The following is a 9,161-nucleotide window of genomic DNA, read 5'->3' on the forward strand; positions in this document are numbered from 1 at the left end:
TAACTAGACTTACTGTGATGATCGTTTCACAATGTATACAAATGCCAGATCATTATGTTGTACACCTGAAACTAACGTTGTATGTCAATTACACTTCAATTAAAAAAGAATTCAGATCTTGTCAGCCTCATAAATCACGTTCTCCTAACTCTCTCCTGATATACATCACCCAGCCTATTTCAACACTTGAGTGACTCAGAGCTCTCTACTTCACAGTGCAGGCCATTACCTTTCTGTACATCCCAAATTAATTAGAAGATCCTTTTTAAAAAATGATCAAAAATTTCCTTCACCCTAGATTTCCTTCTGAAGCTACATAGCGTTAACCACGTAATGAAAGATGGGGGTGCCGTGAGTTCGCAGTCAGTGGTAAGATGTCATCCTTAAAAGGAGAGCTTGGCTTCATTCCTGGGGTAGTGGAAGAGAAAAGCCTGTCTCTGTATGGTTAAGTGGGCAGCATAGGGGCCCCCAGCGCTCCTACATTCCGTAGGTGATACTCTTTCATTTTTAAGTTTACTTTCTAAGAATTTTGCCAACAAAGGCACTTTTTGTCTTCTACCAGTTTCAGAGACTTAACACTGTGAAGAGAAGCAGTAGGATCGGTACCCGCTTTCTGCAGGTAGTTTTCACAGTGTCTTTTTATGGCATCTAAGAGAATCATTTTTTATTGTATAATGCAGTTCATGACAGTTTTGAAATGTAACCATTCAACACTTGTATTTTAGGAGAGTGTATGGTAACAATAAAGAAACACAGACTCGCGCACATACACCATACAGACAGGGTCGATCAAGATTGAATTTCCCCCTAGGATGAAAGTGAGATATTTGTGTGGAAACAGGCAGGTCCCTGCCCCTAACAACTCCACAGTTAGAAGACGGAGCTTTATCTTTGCTTCAAAAGGCTGCTGTTCATTTCAGCATCCATGTCAGAGACCAATAAAAAAAGCACCAGAGAGAGTGATTACTGTGTTCTTCCAACACAAACAAATTTGTTTTCCACTAAGGACGAACACAAAGCTTTGTATCCACTAAAGTAAGCACGTTAACTATGACCCTTTCTCTGGGCCACGCTGCAGAAGAAAAGGAAGGACAAGAGATTACATACACAACCTACATATAATATATATACAATTAATATTAGCCACCCCACAGTAAGGTTAATTGTGGCTCCTCTGAACACTTAATCTGCAAGCCGTTGATAAATCCCACCCTGACTAGAAGTGGCTGGTATTTAGGTCACACAAAGTCATTGCCGTTTTTTAATTTAAACCTCGCACTAGATTAAAACACAAGAGTATTTCAGGAGGACAATTCCGAAGCCGCGGCAATAGGCTGTCGTTTGGCGTAAAAAGTTTCCACAGCACACCCCAGGGACATGTTAATCAAAGCTTTTTAATGGATTCAGTCTGATCTGTGACAGGCTTTGTTCCACAGATGGCTTTTGCTGGATAGAGCTGCAAGTTATCAATAAGACACAGTAATTGCGGGGAGTGATGTAGCTGAGTTTCTGGGGCTTTCTACCATCCAGCTCTTTTTTTTTATTCTCAGCCGAGGCAGAAATGGTCTTGCCGTAGAAGTCAAGACATGACTTGTTTTTTCCTTTAATCTCCCAACATAGAATGAAGGGAAATTAAGCAACAAGAAAAAACACCTGACACTAATGTATTAAAAAAAAAATGAAAGAGAGAAAAACCCTCACACCACCTTCTCCTATTTCTCTTCCTTGTTAAATCTTTGTCTTAGACTTTTAAGCCAGGGCTGGGCAGCAAGCCTTTTAACCTGATCAAATAAATCTATTTTAACCAGAGGCAGGCCTGGCAAGCTCCTCTGTGGGCTGGAGCAGCAACTTCTCCACCAAGTTCTCTGTTATCGCTCTAAAATCAAAGCCGCCAGAGGCTAAACTAATGATTTAGGATTACGCTGATCACCTATCAGAGATAGTTAGCTTTTCAGCCACTTAAGAAGGTTAATGCTCCCCATAGGATGGAAAATGTCTCGGTGCCTGTTCAAAACAGTCATGTCATAGGAACCGAACAGTTGTTTTCTTTAGTCAGTCACAGTCCTCGCTCTGGAAGATCAAAATCATTCCCTGGGGGCTTCCCTGGTGGCGCAGTGGTTGGGAGTCCGCCTGCCGATGCAGGGGACACGGGTTCGTGCCCCGGTCCGGGAAGATCCCGCACGCCGCGGAGCGGCTGGGCCCGTGGGCCGTGGCCGCTGGGCCTGCGCGTCCGGAGCCTGTGCTCCACAACGGGAGAGGCCACAACAGTGAGAGGCCCGCGTACCGCAAAAAAAAAAAAAAAATCATTCCCTGAGTAAGAGATGTGAAGGTGGATAAGCAGGAGCAGCAGGGAGATAGTGTTCAAGAAGGAACCAGCCTCATTTAAGGCACTTTTTCACAACCACCTGGCTGCCGTGGCCCCCAGTTCCCTGAGCTCATATGTCACCGCTGAAGACTCCCACACCTGGATAGCCAGTGTCAACACCTCAGCAAACAAGGAAAGAACAGTCAGATATCTGCAGGTCAGCCAAAGCGGATCTCTTACTGTTTCCCGGTGTGTTAATGTCTATGCAGCTGTTACCTCGGTTCCCCAGGCAGGAGGTCAGACAGATTTATCAGTCTATTCAGCTCAGCTCTGAATCAACCTAGACACACACTGCATGCCTTTCCCTGTCTTTGGCCAGGAAATAAAACGGCCTAGAGATACAAACATGGGATAAAACACTTCTGACACTGTGCCTTTTATTTATCCACTCCACGTCTCCCGAAACTCCAAACTCCTGAGTGGCCTTTTTAGGACTGATGACAAACGACTTTTTCAGTCTCGTTTCTCCTTCTCAGCCCTACCGTTTGACTTTCATTGGTCACGTAACATGTCTTGTAATTTCATCCCTCTTGTCTTTGTTTATAACATTCCGTCAGCCTGAAATATCCTTCCCCTCATTCTCCACTTACCAAATTCTTAAGCCGCAGGCCCCACTCCAATGTCATCACTCAGTGAGGTCAGAATGAACTGAGACAAGGGACAGAGCCACAGAAGGCTGAGGCACAAGGGTCACGGTACCAGGGACCTATGCTGTCATAAAGCTTTAGGGAGATGACTCAGCCCACAGGCAACAGGTCATCTGTTCTCAGAACTCCGCAGCCGGTTTCTTCCAAGCAAAAGCAAACCTCTAAAACTCAGCGAGGAAAACTAAGAAAGAAAAGAAACTAACCTGGGTTCTGCTGCTGTGAGAGCCAAGCACGGAGCACATTCAGGAAGTCACTCAAGAAACCATATGCCTGGTTGTGGGCTAGCAACCCTGAAAACAAGGTCCTTGCAGAGCCTGCGGGAGACGTGGCTTTGCCTTCCAGCGTCTGTTTGCCATCTTTGGTTAATAGCCCCTTGATTATACTTGAAGACAGTGGTATTCAGACTTTAGATCATCAGAATCATCTGGAGGGCTTGTCAAGCACATTGATAAGCCCACCCCCTAGTTCTTCTATCCAGCAGGCCTGGGGTGGGGCTAGATAATTTGCATTTCCAACAAGTTCCAGGTGATGCTGATGCTGCCGGCCCCACCAGAGCACAGGCTGAGAACCGCTGCTTTAGGAAACCACCTGATCCCCCTTCTCTCTTTCTGTTGTGTGGAGTACGGATTTAAGGGCAGTGAGGCGCAAGAAAGAAGACTGGTTAACAGGTGAATACTATGGTCTTCAATAGAGATGGTGAGGGTCCAAATTAAGGAAGTGTCTGGAGGAATGGAGAGAGGAAAAGAGAGTGAGCATTGAATGGTTAACCAAATTTGGGAATGAGAGAGAGAAAAGAACCTACAATGTTCCTACATCTTGAGCTTAAAAAACAAAGAGACTCATATCCAAGAAAGGGTCTGTTTTATAAGCAGAAGAGACTTGTGCTGGATAATTGGTAAGAGAAAGGAGCAATGAAGCTGAAAAGTTGATACAGAAACCATGGGCATAAATGATAAGCAAGTTCTGTAAGGACAAGTGAACGTGTGAGGGGACAGGCCTGGCTCACACCCCGGGGCAGGGAGGGGGCCAAGGAAGAGAGCTAATGAAGATCATTTTGTGGGCAGGAAGTTAGGAAGTTGGGGGAGTTCATACTGGATATTTTTTTTATGAGATAGAAGTTTCTGGGATTAGACATTTAAGGAGAGAAGTTGGTAAAGGAAGCGGAAGATCAAACCGACTAGAGACAGGTAATGTTTCTGAGAAGCACTGATAGACTCAAATGACAGCCCAAAATTTTATATCCCAAGCTGCTAAGCTCCTTTAAGCTTTATAACAACACTCCAAGCTTCCAGTGGAATTTGAGCTCAAGGTCTCATAGCTATTAAATTGTAGCCCCAGGTACTGAATCCAGGTCTATTGATTTTCACAACAGTTAAATAGTTTCCTGTGTAAGACAGCTAGTCGTTACCTAAAACAAAAGGACATGTTTTTCTGGGAGGAAGGGAGAGGATTTGGATTCTCTCTTGCTCTCTCTTCCCACAGGTGCTCAGAGCCTGCTATGGTCCGAATGTTGGCATTGCCCCCTCCCCATCCCCCGATCCCCCCCACCACCATCACCAAATTCATATGTTGAAATCCTAATCCCCAAAGGTAATGGTATTAGTAGGTGGGGCCTCTGGGCGGTATTAGTAGAGTGGAGCCCTGGGGAATGGGATAAATGATTTTATAGAAGAGATCCCATGGGACTTCCCTCGTGGTGCAGTGGTTAAGAATCCACCTGCCAATACAGGGGACACAGGTATGAGCCCTGGTCCGGGAAGATCCCACATGTGGCAGAGCAACTAAGCCCGTGCACCACAACTACTGAGCCTGTGCTGTAGAGCTCACAAGCCACAACTACCGAGCCCGTGTACCACACCTACTGAAGCCCGCGTGCCTAGAGCCCATGTTCCTCAACAAGAGAAGCCACCACGATGAGAAGCCCGCGTACCGCAACGCAGAGTAGCCCCCGCTCGCTGCAACTAGAGAAAGCCTGTGCGCAGCAACGAAGACCCAACACAGCCAATAAATAACTAAATAAATAAACAAAATTTAAAAAAAGAAAGCAGTACTGGCTCTAAAATTAATAGGAAAAAAAAAAAAGAGACCCTGCAGAGCTTCCTGGTCCGCTCTTCCACGTGGCGACACAAGGAGAGGTCTGTGACAGGGCAAAGGGCCCTCGCCTGACCATGTTGGCACCCTGATCTCGGACTTCTCACCTCCAGAACTGTGATAATTAAATCTCTGTTGTTTATAAACCACTATGTTATTTTCCTGAAGCAGCCGAAACTAGGACAGAGCCCCAGTGAAGAAGCTTCTCCACAAAGTTTCCTGTAGCCCCTTGCACATACAACATGGTGTTTCAGGAGAAGAGTGAGCCCTGGCCCCATGGTCTACATAATTAACCAGTCACCACCAGGGCGTTTCCAGTATTGCCAATGCCTATCATAAGTCTCCAAAACACAATTCATTTTAGCTCATATTTAAAGTTTAAGCCCCAGAGCCTCTCTGTGAAATGCTTTACTTCCACAAAGTAAGATGTTACATTTCCCCCGAGGTAGAAATCATCACTCTAGTCCATTTGAGATGCTGAGGGATCCCATTTCAAAGTGCTTCTCATAATGGCTGTGGGATCAAACAAAGGCCCCTCACATCACACATGTTCTCAGCAGCCTGGACGTGCCTGCCATTCTGGAGAGTACGAGAACATATTCAGAATAGAGTTACACGGCCCTGGTGTAGAAAAACTTCCTGAATGGGTAACCAGAGAAGATAACATATATAGAAACACTCACCTGTTCTCAGAACCAACCGGATCTGGTTTTGTGCATAGGTGGAAAGAACTGAGTCTGGGAACAGAGGCTTTTGTTTTCCCACAGTGAAAACAAGCACCTGCCCACACACAGCCACTCACACAGACTCTCACGCAGATACGGGCACACTTAGCATACCTCCACACACACATTCTCACAAAACTAGGAGTGGTTAGGAAATGTCAAGAAAATTAAAAGCAACGTCAGTCAGTTTGCCACAGACAGCTAACTGTGATTTTCTGTCTGTAAAAAAAAAAAAAAAAAAAAAACTAATATGGAAATAACCGATTTGGGGTATTTCTCCTTGCCCTCTTCAATATATATAGCATCATGTTGGCTTCCTTTGGAACAGTGGGACCATATCTATGACAGTTGCTGGAAGCACAATGCCTCCTCAGCATGCTACCATATTTCACAAAGAGCTATGGGTCCACTCTTCTACTTGCTGAGAAGAAGTAGCAAATAGATACTTTGTCTCCAATCCCTGCTTGGTGTCTATTTCATTTTGAAACTGGCTAGTACAGCAGTCTAATAGGACCAAAGGATAGTCAGTTCTTCCTTAAATTTTAAGAACAGCTTCCATTAATGCAACGACCACCATGAGACTAACAGTCTTACTTCTAATTCAGTCCCTAAGCTTAAAGTCTACAAAAATATCCTTATATTTAATAGTTTAAGAAGATTTCCGGCAACCGAATATGGCAAGAGAAGATCGTGCAATTAAATACAGAGGTCAGATTTTCAATTCAGGATTTCAAACCTCAAATGGGGACCCCATACCTCTCCTCGCCTCAAGCCTCGCTCACGTCCTTGGCCCTCACTCTCAGCTGACAGCTTTGCCATATACTTCATTAAGAAAACAGAAATGAAACACAAATCCTTCCTTTTGCCACCCCAAGCCCACAATCCCACTTTGCTGTTCTTTCTTCCTGAGCATTAAAGACCTCCTCTCACTAAACGCCGACTTCTTTGTTCTCCGACCTTATCACTTTCTCTCCTGCAGTCACATTCTAGCTCTCTTGCATCATCTATCTCCCACTTTCTAACAGAAAATCCCCACTCGAGTTGTTCCTTCAATGAAATAAAACAAACGAAACCAAACATCTCCTCCCCACATGCCTGCCCAGCCCCTCTACAGCCTTTCCAAGTAAATCCTCTCAAGAGTTGTCTACAAGTGCTGTTTCTACTTCCGCATCCCCAGTACATTCTCAACATACCACTTTGTCCTCCTCTCCTCACCCCCACCAAGACTGTCCTCGTCAAGGTGGCCAGGGAATTCTGTGTCACCAAACCCAATGGATGCCTTTCTAGACCTTTCAGCTTCGCTCCAAATACTGATATTTTCTCCCTCATGCTTACCTTCTTTTGCCTTGTATTCTCTCAAGGTTTCCCTCTTACCACACCAGATGCTTCTTCTCAGTCTCTTTTCCTGGTTTCTCCTCCTCTGTCTGACCTCGAGGATCAGCCTTGGATCTTGCCTCTCTCCCCAGATGATATCTATCTACACGTTTCAAAATCTTTTGCTGATGACTTGTGATTTGATATCTTTAGTCAAGACCTCTCCTCTGGGCTCCAGACTTGTGATTCCACCTAACTTATGTCTCCACTTGTATTTCCAATGGACAATTTAAGCTATGTCAATAACAGAACGCTTGACAGTTTCCTGACAAAACCATACCCAACTCATCTAACAGGTCTTCCTATTTCAGTAAGAACAATAGCTGGCATGTATTCAATGCATGCTATGTGCCAGTAAGCAAGTCAGCTACTGCATAACCTCCTTTAATGCTCACAGCATTCCTATGGAATAGATATTCTCATTATTGCTATTTTATAGAGGAGAAAACCAAGGCACAGAGAGGATAACTTTGCCACGGTCAAACAGCTAAAAAGAATCTCAGATGGGATTAGGAGCCAGGCATTCTAGCTCAAGGGCCAATGTTCTTAAGCAAAACATTATAGTGTCTTCTCCCCAGAAACTCTTAAGAATTTAATTAATTACTCTTTTCCCCACACCCCCTGCACCTCAGTCATCAGCAGGTCTGGTTAACTCCAGCTCTAAAGTAGACTGTGGACCTGCCCACCTCTCTTCATATCCTCCACCACCATTTCGGTCTTGTGTGGCTCACAGTTACAGCCTCCTAACTGATTTACCCTCGGTCACTTTTTCTACCTCTGAGCTGCTCACCATGTTACCCCACTCAGGTTCAGCTGCTTGCCACTCAAAAGCCAATAATCGAGAGGCAAGTGTCAGTAGAAAGGAAAGGTGCTTTAATCAGAAAAGTCGGCAATCTGGGGAGAAGGCGGACTCATGTCCCAAGAGTAACTCTGAAGATTCTTGCTCAGCCATGACAGTTTTTAAAGGGAAAGGGGGGTAAGAATCTCAGTGAGTCATCAAGGCAAGAGGTTGGATTCTGCATAATTCTCCATTGTGTGCAGACTGGCTGACTCTTTCTTCAGATGTTATCTTGCCTGCATGATCTGCTTGCAGGATTACTAAGGGGGCTATTGGGGGTAGAGAGCTAGTCATTCTTTAACTACTTAATCTTCATTCTTACTTCTTTTAATCTAGAAAAAGAATCAACAGGTTAGACAAGGCACGGTGTGCATTCAAGAGAGCATAAGTCAGGAGTTAGGTGAAATTGCCTAGTGATCTCATTCCTATAATTAGGTTCTTTTAAGGTTAGAGCAGAACAGAAATGGGCAAACAGCAAAGGGGCAAAAGAGCTGCTTTCAACCACGAATGGACAAACACATCTTAAAAAGGGAAAGATCATATCATTCTCCAATTTAAAAACCATCAAAGCATCCCACTGCTGTTAGACGGAAATCTAACATCCTCACCATGCCCTCTAGGGCCCTACCTTTCTCTCCAACTTCATCACAGGCTACACTTCCCCACCTCACAGCTCCTCACCTCTGCTGGCCTCCTTTCACCACCATAAATGCACCAGGGTTCGCCCCCGTCCTTCCTATCTGGAGTGCCCCACCCACCTGGCTACCTCCTGCCCACCCTTCACATCACTCCTGAGAAATGGTCCCCTTCAGCACTACCTAAAGTAAGGTTCCTAAGGATGCCCCACCTTATACAACTTTTAGCTATTTAATTCTTTTCCATTTTCTTGTGTTTTTTTTTTTTAAAATCTCTCCTCCCCCAAGAAGCTCCATGAGGCCTGACCCAGGTCTTTCTTGTTCCTTATGAAAATGCCAGTGTCCAGGACAGCACCCAGCAGAGTCAAGCCCCTCAGTAAATCTTAATTAATATATTCTCTCTAGTTTTTTTTAAGTGTCTTAAAGGGGGCAGGAATCCCAAATTTTAAGGTTCAATTGTTTCTGAAAAGGAAACTGATTATTGTG

Source organism: Pseudorca crassidens, chromosome 3, assembly GCF_039906515.1.
Source record: "Pseudorca crassidens isolate mPseCra1 chromosome 3, mPseCra1.hap1, whole genome shotgun sequence".
NCBI classification, from domain to species: Eukaryota; Metazoa; Chordata; class Mammalia; order Artiodactyla; family Delphinidae; genus Pseudorca; species Pseudorca crassidens.